The sequence below is a fragment of the Argiope bruennichi genome, chromosome X1 (assembly GCF_947563725.1).
Source record: "Argiope bruennichi chromosome X1, qqArgBrue1.1, whole genome shotgun sequence".
Classification (NCBI taxonomy): domain Eukaryota; kingdom Metazoa; phylum Arthropoda; class Arachnida; order Araneae; family Araneidae; genus Argiope; species Argiope bruennichi.
Window position 1 is genome coordinate 45,469,855 of NC_079162.1, and position 12,098 is coordinate 45,481,952.

Consider the following 12,098-nt stretch of genomic DNA (forward strand, 5'->3'; position numbering starts at 1 on the left):
CGTCCTCTTTGTTGGTTTTGCATCCTTTTCGGGTAAACTGGGGGGCTCGAGGGTATTCATTTTCCAAGGTGCAAGATGAGAACCAAAGGGTTAAACTGGCTTTCCTGGATGTTGAATGAATGAATGGGACTCTAATAAACCAATTATCGGTAGTGAAATTATCGTTAGACTTCATAATTATTTCAACTAAATTATTAACAGCAATAACAGAATCTGTTGACGAGCCTTGGAATGCTGCAGAACATACTCCAGAAAATCAGTTTGAATTAAAAGATTTTAAAACGTGCCTGCTGAATATGAGAAGGCGTAGAGATTTAGATGTATCTTCATGTTTTAGACCTGTCTAAATTAAAAGAAAAAAAATCCCTTTTTATAGTTATGTCTATCTGTCTGCGATTACGATAATTTAGAAATGGAAAGAAAGGAATAAAATATGACATTTGATATTTGTACTAAAATTTTTAATATCAGATTTTCTGTAGAAGGGAAGTTTATCTATCGGTCCTTCAATAATCATGTGAACACGGTAACTCAAAGACGTAACGAAATAGATAGAAGAAATTTCACATGCGGTTTTAACCCCTTATCTGTGTAATTTTTTGTTTGTCTAATAAGATGAGATTTTCTATTCTGGAAATGTGTTGCCGTTTTGATTCAACGAAATATCCACAGAACATTTGAAATGGTTGTGGAGTATCAGCTATTTTTGTATTACAATGTCTGGGAATGATTTAATTTTAAATCACAAATTTAAAATTGCGATAATTAGATGCACGATCCACACTCAAGTAACACAGTAAAGGGGTTAAAGCCAGAATTGTACACCCATTTCAAAAAAAGAAAGACGAAGGTAGGTATATTCATTTGGATGAGGTTGCGGTGTAATTGAGGTAAGATCTCAGGATCAGAGGTTCCAAGTTCGAGATCCACTTTCATCAAAGAACCACCGTGTAAACAAGGGTGTTTGGTCTTCGTTAAATTTATTGAGACCAAATGTCCTCCCAATGGTGTGGTACGAAAGTCTAGGAAGGGGATATCAACCCAAGTATCATCATCTAACCACAGTTTAAAATTAGAAGATCCTTTCCAAAATAGCTTCAGTGTTGCTTCAAAACGGGAGATTAATATAAATAAAACTAAATTAAAACTATGGGCATGCTGGATCAAAATTGCAACAAATTAAATAAATGAAATTTAGTATATACATTTTATTACCAGTTTGTGCGCCTCAAATTTTGGATCATTTGAAGAACAGGAAGAGGTATGAATTACAAACACAATTCCCTTTTTTAATTTTATCGTATTTGTAGTATGGAGAAAGTATAGTAATCGTCAGAAAATTCTAACTCGAGATATTGACGCATCTCCACGTTTGAGACCTCCATGATTTCGAAAAACACATTTTTGAAAAATGTCCATCTGTCAATCTATGACAAATGTAACTCAAAAACGCTTTGAGCTTGACGGTTGAAATTTGAAATACGGTCTCTTACCAAATTTGCAGATTTCTATCAATTTTTTTTAGCTAAATCCGTTCAGAGGAAGTCGGTCTGTCCGGCTGTTCGAATATAATTTAACACGATGAATACAAAACGAAAGGGGGCTAGAGGAATAAATTTAAGCACAAGATTTAAGATCTATAATGTAGACACCTGCCAAATTTTGAGCCAAATTTAAAAAGGGGTTGACCATCTCTAGGTCTGTACTTTCAGAAACATGTTATCGTGATAGTTAAAAAACGCAATTACTTAAATATATTAAATTTGGTATGGGATTTTGTGACTACAAATGTAGTTTTGAGTTGAAGTTTTGTTTCAAACGATTGAGAAAAACTTTTCTAAAACACAAATTCGATTTTCGGTTACTATTCACCGCAAGCCAGGGATAAATCGCCAAAAAATTCGCCAAGGATGACACGATAGATTCAGTAAAAAACATCAAATTCACACCAAAAAATATTTCGTAATTATTGTACTCTAGTGTCAGGTAAGGCTTTCTCTGACATGAAAAGTTTATTAGAGAGTATGCGAGAAAGTTTTTCGGAGACCACTCTTCGCTGATTTGAACGAGAAATGAGACGCAAAACACATTATATGATGAAAATATACGGGGAGCCCTAGAGAACAGTCCTGTTGATGTATTGATACCTAACTTCGTACTTAACTTCCGAATGATAATTTCGTCTTCTGGCGATTGTCGAAAGATAACATCTGATACATGATCTGTTATATAACAGATAATGAGATAAATATCACAAGATGTTGTTCTAATGATGAAGGATTTACATTATAAACAAACCCCTCTTGACAAACTGAACTTTGCTACGACAATGCATTCAAAAGCTAAAACGCTGTTAATTAAAATGCGTAGCAAATTCGTCTCAGTGGTTGATGACTGTGTTATTCCGCCTTTAGAAGATAATTCAAAACACTTTGTTTGCATATTGACGCAATGAATTGATTATCTGTAAATGTTAGGATAAACAGATTTTTTCTCATGCCAGGCAATTGGAATATATACTTAAATAAACTAATGCAAAATAATAGGATCTTATCACAATTCAGTGAAAGCTGAATCTTCCAGTTAAATGACGTTAGTGACTTATCTTTAACTCACGAGTTACAAATAGAAAATGGTTTTGTTCCTACTGGAGCGCTGATAAAAGGCGGCATCAAATGATCACTATTCATGTTTTCCAAGAAAATTTGATTCGAGATAAATAGGAGATTGATTAGAGACATAATGAAATGATACAGAGCTTCTTCGATTGTGGGACCTGTCACCAAGTGGGACGCTTGAAATATTGTCAGTGAATGATTGTATATTTACAATTTTATATGCAAGAAAAAATAACTGAAAATATCAACTTTTTAAAAAAAAATTATTTTCAAAATATTTCAAATATATAGAAAATTCTAAGTTTAATATTTATGAATGTTTTATAAGTCTTTAATTATACGCAATACATGCGAAATATTTTCAAATGCAGTGATGGAGAGGTATTTTTCCATCCGAAAAGAGATCACTCTTGGAAAATTTTCAGAAGCTCTAATTTTGTTCAATTCTACAAACATTGATGTTACCATAATCACACTCTTGTGAAGCTAAAAAAGAAATACCCTAGCTACTGTTTGACCGAATGCTGTAATATGCCTTACACTAAAAAAAAACCCATTAGAGTTCGTAATTTTTTAAAAAAGAAAATAAAAAAGTATTTTGCGCCTTGTACCAAACACAAAAGTGTTAAGACTTAGATAAATGAAATTTGGTATATGAACTAGTCACTAAAATCCTAATTGTAGCTAAAATTTTCATTTAAATTGGTGGGGTAAAAAAAAACATTCATTTTCTTTACTATAATAAGAAGCATAAAACGCTCATGTGAGGGACCTGTCATTCTACGCGAGGGTTGAAAGAAGAGGGAAGGGGCACTCCATTTATACAAGACAATGTATAACAACAATGCAATGTGACCGAGACAATGTGCAATGTTGTCACCATTGCTCATTGTTTCGGTCTCCAATTTCTTTGCAAAACTTTGAACATATGTGGCACTTACAGCCTGCTTCAAGGTTTACAATTTTCATGCTCGGTAGGGGGAATAACATCTTTATTAGGATATATTATCTGCTTCCCTTTACTTAAATTGTTTTCTTTGATTTAAGCCACCACTTTGTTATAACGACTAAAACTTAATTTTAAAAATATCATTCGTTATTCTTACATATTTAAAATCGATTCAGAAATGTTTTAAACTACGATGCCACAAAACTTCCTATCTAGTTATATATTGAATATAAATTCTAGACACGCTTTTTAGAAGACAACAATGGAAATCCGGAGCAAAATCTTCAGGATGATGCTATTATGAGCTAGGTTACCGTCCAGGATGCAATATCTGATAAATTAAAAGGAACAACATAGTTTAAAATTTTGTAAATTTCAGGTTACTGATTACATCATATAGAAGAACAAATCAGGACTGTGTACCAAAGAAATAAAATTTATGTTCTGAGTTATCGTGTGAGATTATGTCACAAAACCTGCTACTTCTAGAATGACCAGTTTTCATCAACTAGGTCAATTTTTTCCTTGAGCAACAGCGGAGCTGAATTAACGAAAATAAACTGGTGCTGCTTATATTTCACAATTTGGAATCGCGAATCCTAAATGCTGTATGGGACTTTATTTAATGTACACATATACAAAAATTAAGTAAGTAAATTGAAAGGCAAGGTTTCTACCAATAATATCATTAGTACTCATTTTTAATTCATAATCTATTCTACATTTGTCTAAATTAATCAGATATCAATATCTTAATTCACGATCATAAATTTAACATATCTTATGTTTTAATCCAATCAAATGTAAAGTTACATTGGGAAGCAGATACTTGAATTGTTGAATGTTTCAAGTTTTAGTTTTCCGTTAAGCCTCATCAACGGTACGCATTTAAGCATTATCTTTTTTTCAAATGCAATGAGACTGCTTTTAATAGCATCTTCGCTTTGTGGTATAGAAAGGTAAAACGATATAAAGTTCATAGATATAAATGCTTTTTTCTTTTGTTCACATTTTCTCTCCGGCTATCTATGGTAATCATCTAATTCACTCTAACCATGGTTCGCCTTTAATTTGATTTTGAATAGTCAATTTGATGCGTGGGAATATATTGCAATATACAGTTGCATCGATTCAGATGATTTACGAATTGGTTGTTATGGTATTTTAACATGCATTCGTGAAATCATTTTGAGAAATGAAGCTGCTCCAAGGATGACAGTGGTTGTGAAAACCCCACTGAGCGCCTACATAACAAAAACCACAGAATGCAACCAGCTTTTCACTCCCTATCAGTTGCTTAGCATAGATTTTAGCATGCTTGCTAAGTAAAAGCTTTCATCCAAGCTTGCAATTTCTATAAAAATCAACATAATTGAAAATTCAATGCAAACGATGTTTGTCTTTTAAATAGTTCGTAAAAGTATAAAAAATATTTCCTATAATAATAAACCATGGGTTCAAAACAATCCTAGCAATTAAAATCAATCAGCAGGAATGTTCTCCCCTCTATCTCACATATTTACACAGTATAGAATCCCAATGAGGAGCATTCAGATAGAGAGATGAGATATTGCCGTATAAGTAAGCAGGTTCTTGCCTTCCCTCCCCATGAGTATAACAATGATGTGAGATTGAATAGCCTTCATGCCGATGCCGGTTCATACCCTTTCGTGGGTAGTAGACGTATGGACAGCACCGTAAATGATGGCCAGTTAGTGTTCATTGCAGTGTCTGATTTATAGTTGTAGCAATCAGACCTTTGACATTACTTCGAATGCATCGGCAGGGCGGGAGTAGCTCCTTTTTCAGTTACACAGTATAGACGATTTTGTGTCTAATGTTGTACCACAGTGAAGATGATTAAGTATGCATTTCAGACCTCTGACTCTTGACTGAGTGGGCGGCCTAACATCTGGAACACATCTACCATTTTTATGTCAAGACTTTAAACAAAATTTTATTCATCTAGCTTAACTGCGTTTTTGAGTTATTGTGTTTACATACCCGCGAATCAACAGACCAATCAATCAACTGATGCACTTGGTCTAAAACTGCTACACATCTATAATTCTCACGATAAAATAATTTGCTAAACTTCATAAATCTATTTTGTTGCATTTTTAAGTGATTGTCTCCACGTTCTCAGGGAAGGCCAGAAATACAATATCTGGATGAAACAATCTATATCAGCCAGAGTTATCACGTTCATACGCAAACGGATGGACAGACAGACCAAATTCTCTATGGCTGATTTCTTCCGAAATTTGATAGAGAACTTTACTTGGGGTGAAAAGATCACGGACCAAATTTCATTTATCTATTTTGTCCAGTATTCGAATCATTGTATTCACAGACAGATCGATAGACATATATCCAAAAATGTATTTTTCGGACTTATGTTGATTTAAAACACGTAAATGCATCGGAATTTTGAGGTTAATTTTTTTTTTTGACGATTATTGTACTTTATTTTTGAACGTTTCTTAAGCATTGATGCAAAACATAGCAAAATGTTCAAAAAATGTAGTACAACCATTAAACAAAATGATGCGATGTTTAAAACTAAGAAACCAGTTGGCAGAAGAAATAAACCATTTTAAATGTGAATGACTTATAATATATTTAAATTTAACATGTTAAAAATCTACTTCTTATTTATAATATATTAAAACATGAAATCACACAGCTACACTGAAGTAACAGTAACATTTATAAATGGCGCTCTCATATCACCAAATATATGTTTTACTCATAAAAATTTGATAAAAACCTCGTATTCTTGCCCAATAATTGAATGTATAAGGTTTTAAAGAAAAGAATGCGCCATAGACTGCTTAATGCTTCAAGTAGCGAATAGGATTATCATTTTGGCATACTGCAAAACTTAGATTTAAGCACTATATATTTTTTCGAGCGAAAAATATTCGGATAATTATGTCGAGCTGTCTCGAATTTATCAATCCTTATGTAAACGATACCCACACATTTTGAATTGGAGAAAGGGTTAGTGATTACATTCGTCAAAGAATAAAAATGGCTTTCGAAAATTTACTGGCTGATGATTGTTTCTAATGTCTGTTTATTGTTACGATATGATATTTATCCCTTTTCGTATTATTTTTTCCCCCTCAATATATATTCCTTTGCAAATTGTGGCATCTTCAGAACAAATAAGCTGCTTACTTAAGCGTGCGACGGAATTACGTAGCGAAAGATTTAATTTAATTAAAACATGAATAAAAAATAATGCCCTGTGTTTAAACATGTAATGGCAGAAGCACGCGAAAGTCTATTCCTTTCTCTTCTCTTGATTTATTTTAGAGAATAGGATAAAATAAAAGGTAACAAAACAAATTGCAAAGACATCGAGGCAACACAGTTAAAAAAGAGAGAGTTAAGACACTGGCTTAAAAGGGGATTTTTTACACTGAGTTCTGTTCAGAAAGTTGATTTTTCGTTCTAAATATCTTTTATTTAATACCTGTCTCGTCTAGAAAATACAACTTATTTAGATCTTTTTGTATAATTTTTTTTACGAAAGCAAAAACAAAACAAAAAAAGTATATAATATAGTCACAATTTTCGATTTACTACTAAAGTAAACTTTCGAAAGATGAAATATTTTGAAGCTTTTCTAGTGATAGAAAATAATTTTTGTGTATAATTTTTTCAAATTAAATAAATCAGCCTTAATTTTGTTTTTCTACTACCCTAAATATGTTCTGGAGGCTGACTTCAGGAATGGTTTTCAGTAACAAGACTTTTTATTTGTTCTCATATTTCATTTTTCCAAAATTGTTATCTGTGGTTTCTTCTGAATTCCACTTTGATATTTTAAATTCTCATATAATGTGTAGCGTACAGATTTTCACATACTACAGATTTTAGCGTACATATCTATCGTACAGCGTGTACTCAAAGTGTACATATTACAAATTTTTTGCTAAATACAGTAGTTGAAGCATAAGTAAATACATAAATATCCTGAAAATAATATATCAGCAGTATATTTGTATCAGAACATATAGGATAGTGAGATTTGAAGGTCATAGTCAAGTCTATGGTCATAAGCTATTGTCAAAGATAAAAACAGAATTGTTAGCATTGCTTAGAATGAATGCTATGAGCAATCACAATACCATGCATCTACGGATTTTACATTTATAGAAACTATTTCATGGCATCTAGCAACTTTCGATTTGAATACAGAGTTTTATTATATATTTTATTTCCTATAATTTTAAGTACTGTTAGATAAAACTATGATTTATTGATAATTATCATTTGAATTATTTATATTAACCTTAATATTAACCTTATTTATATTAACCTCCCTTTCCCTGTTCAATCAATTTTATTTGTCATTGACTTGATTGCAGATTTTATTACTATTAAATCAGAACGGATGGGAAGAAAGGTCGGTTGATGGCCAAGGCCATACATTTCATCGGAACAATGCACTTATTAAGTAATCCTCGAGTTCTAATTATTTACTTCTTGTGGGGCAGATAGAGTTATTTCTGTACATGCAAATTCCGTTTAATTTTAAACAAGTTTGTGGTTAACCCAGGTAACCACAGCCTTTCGGAAAGTCTCCTCTTTCCCTCTGACTTCCCGTTACCTGAACTCGGTATAACAAGTAAAAACATGAACAAGCCAAAACTGCAAGCGAAAGGTGTGGTTAAAACTAGTAACCACAACTATTTGAAGAATTCGAAAACTAAAGAAAAAGATATTTGCTCTCAACTTATCTCTTTGGTGAAGTTTTAGGGCTAAATCATTCATGCAAGGAAAAATACTCGTCTTCTAGCGCAATATAAATCCACTTCTTAGTGAAAATATTTTTGCTTAGTAAAAGAAAAGAAAAAGCAATACCGGTAAGAATTTAAATTTCTATTCTTTAGAAAATGCATTCTTAATCAAAATAGAAACCTTATTGTAGGGAAAAAAAAGAAAATTTAAAGGGGGATCAATTGTCTTCTTAGAGTTTTTATTACTGGCATCTCGATTTTTTTAATTATATTTATATTCTATATCTCTTTAAATAAAGCAACGATATACAGTAATGCATTTAACAAATAGTTATGTTATTTTTTTATTTTGATATAAAATTACTTTATAATATTTAATATCCAGTTTTTACTTTACTCTCAGTCATGTAAATTATGCATAATTTATATTACTTATTGAAATAATTTTACTAAAAATTTATGTTGTTTATATAAATAATTTTAAATGTAGTCAATGAGATTTCAAACTGATAGCATGAGGAAAGCTCCACATTACATTTACTTAACAGTCCCACATCCATATTCCCTTTCAACAGTCCCGGATATAATTTTAATATATTTATGAGTAATTGCCATATTAGAAAAGATTTTAGTTTAAACACATTTTGATTCAGGTTTCTAAAAGTAATATTTTGTGTATTAAGATTCAATAATTAAAAAGAAATCTGTTTAATTTTACCGGGCTTTTCTCTTAATTTTAAGATGCATAAAAATTACAAATTACATCATTTATTGGTAATGGAGGCGTTGCAGCTTTGAGCTGTTGTTGACTGTATACTCAAACAAAGAGAAATCACCTTAAATATAAACTCAGAATTTTGCTAGTAAAATTACTTTTCTATCAAGCTACGTTTGTGATTATTTAAAATGCAATCAGAAACTGAATATATCATTTTTGTGCCTCGAAATTGCCCAAATACTTATTACTTAATTTTGATTCGTTACTTATTTAAAAATGATTAACCTATACATATCTATACCTGTACTGATTGTTTTCTTAACATGCTAATTGCTATCTTGTTCAGTTGGCTAATTAGAGTACATATTATTCATGAAACGTCAATGATCTTAAAAAGTTTATTTTGTTTTAATTTTGGGGCCGTGGTGGCCTGGTGCAAAAGTCTCGGTTTCAGGACAGAGGGTTCCAGATTCGAGACCCGATTCCACCGAAGAACCATCGTGTAAGCGGGCTTAGTGCACATTAAATCCGTCGGGGCCAAACGTCCTCCCACTGGTGTGGTGTGGAAGTTTAGAAAGGAGGTGCCAGCTCAGGTGTCGTCCTCGTCATCTGGCCGCGGTTCAAAATTACTAGGTCCGTCCCAAAATAGCTCTAGAGTTGCTTTAAAACGAGACGTTAATATAGGAAACTAAAACTTTGTCTTTTAATTTTGTCGTAAAATATTTATTATTTATAATCTTAATTATCTTTTAAGAAAAAATACGATTAGTACTAGTAACAAGACAGCGACAGAGATTTCGAAATTGAATAGAATAAAGAAATAATCTTCTTTAGGACAATCCAAGTTAAATAATCCTTATCCATGAAATATGGCATTTTAGAAAATGCGGATCAAACCAAAATTATTGATGATTTTCCAACACATAAGTGCCATAAAATATTTAGAAACTAAGATAAATATATTCAAATCAATCAAACAAATAATGGGTAAAATGTAAATCAAATTACAGAATGTTTGCACAAATTATTGTTATAATATTTTATACTCTATATTATTAAACATACGAAATTTTTCGACGTGAATAATATTTTTTATGCTATAAATTATATTGCATTTTTTGAGCGAATTATTTTGATTATTTTTCAAATGTTAAATAAAATAAAATGAAAAAATTTGATATTTGATTTTTTATATTAATTTAAATATTAAGTATATATTACTATATTTTAGTATTAAATCAATATATAGTGTTGAACAGAAAAAAATTCTTTTTATAATGTAACCTCTAAAATATATAATACCTGCTATCATGAAGGAGAGGAAGCTGAGTGGGAGTATGATGTTTTTGAAAATCTTGTATGTACAAAATTTTTACCAAGAACAGATTTTGCTTTTCAATTATTTTATTATAACGTAGATATTTTCGTTTTGCCATAGAAATTAATTCTTAGTTACAACTGTAATGGAGCCACCTTCTTAATAACACCGTACAATGGCAAAGCAAGGGGAAACATCACAAAGAATAACTTTTCATTTTCCTTTTTTTTTAGCAATTATCTAAATTTATGAAAACTTTTTCAAATATTTATTTATCTAACCTTATTACATTGTAGTAATTCTTTAAAAAAAAACAAAATATAATTTATTAAAGAATTTAAAGAATCAATAGGATATATTTATGGTAATGTGACATTTTAATGGAGATCACGCACAACTACTGTTTATCTAGATCGAATTTTTATTTTATTAAAGCGTCATGCATATATTTATTTTAAAAATCTTACAATATTGAGAGCTCTTCTGTGACATAAAGAAAACAGAAGATAAAGGAGAAAATTTTAGAAGGAGAAAGAGGAGAAAATTTGAAAAGGAGATTTTTTTTTTGTAAGAACATGAATCCAAACCATAGTAATTTAATTAGAATCCGAAATGAAATGACATAGTAATAGGAATGAAGTGAATGTATTTCGAAACAGAATTAAAGTTTTAACATTTCCTTGAAAACTTGTAAAAAAACAAACAAGCGCTCTTGCAATAAAAATAATAATTTTAATTTTTGTTAGAATGAAATGATCTAAAATATCACAAGCTATTTAATAATGTGAGTTGTATTTTGTTATAGGTTCTGTGATGAAAATTCAAGAAAGAAAAAAAAACGAGTATTTACAAATGGTTAATCAAAAAGGATCATTGCAATGAAGATGCTGTAAGTATCATTACATACATTTAATCATTTAAAAAAAAGCTGAAATTTTTAAAATTATAAAATATTTTAATTATAACCATATTATCTGATTATAATATATTAAAATGTAATCATAACAATATATGAAAACGATTATGAACGATTATTACAGAGAAGACCGTTATCGTTATCTTGTACAGCTAAAACAAGTAGTTTATAACAATTTGAACCAGAATTAAATTATATCTTTGTACATAAAGAAATGGACTTCTACTAAAGCTACAGGAAACCCAAAGCAAATAAATTAACAAATGAAACAACTTCAAAATGCAAAAATCTAAAACAACATTAAAAATAATATTGCATTGAATATATATATTCAATCTCCGCTTAATACCCAATTTTTAAACCATAAAACTTCAAAATTCACTTACATCTAGCTTAAAAACTAAATTACAACATTCGTTCCGATTAGCCCCTTGTATTTTCAAAGCAAGTCCCAAATAAAAAGAAATAAATCATAATTTCTTATTTATTTCAATATAAAAAAACGAATCAAATCTGAAAATAACCTGACTATAGTATTTCTATACAGTTTCCAAAAATTTATGAAAAATTTGTTAAAAAAATCCATACCTTTATCTGTTTCCATAGGGAATTCCATGATTTTTTACCCAAAGGATTTTATGATGAATGAAGAAATTTCAAATCAAAGAAATTCAGAATCTCGTTGCTAAGTTACTAGACTTCGGGACGGCGTAAAGATCCTGGAATTGCAAAAGGACTATTTAGGAGAAAATCCAATCGTCGTATGTGCGATTGTAATGAATAGTTCCCCAAACGTAAATGTTAACAATACTTCGAATTATCTTTTTG

The 12,098-nt window shown here is 30.6% G+C and overlaps 1 long non-coding RNA gene across 3 annotated transcripts in view; it reads left to right on the forward strand.

The window, feature by feature from the left end:
• LOC129958091 (uncharacterized) overlaps positions 1–12,098 on the forward strand; it is a 157,157-nt gene that overhangs the window by 17,712 nt on the left and 127,347 nt on the right. For 2 of the 3 annotated variants that reach the window (XR_008783133.1, XR_008783135.1), the window contains one exon: positions 11,160–11,243. This is a non-coding gene — a long non-coding RNA (uncharacterized LOC129958091). Of the gene's footprint in view, positions 1–8,188; positions 8,445–11,159; positions 11,244–12,098 lie in introns of those variants that run through there. The other variant, XR_008783132.1, reaches the window with a different exon arrangement.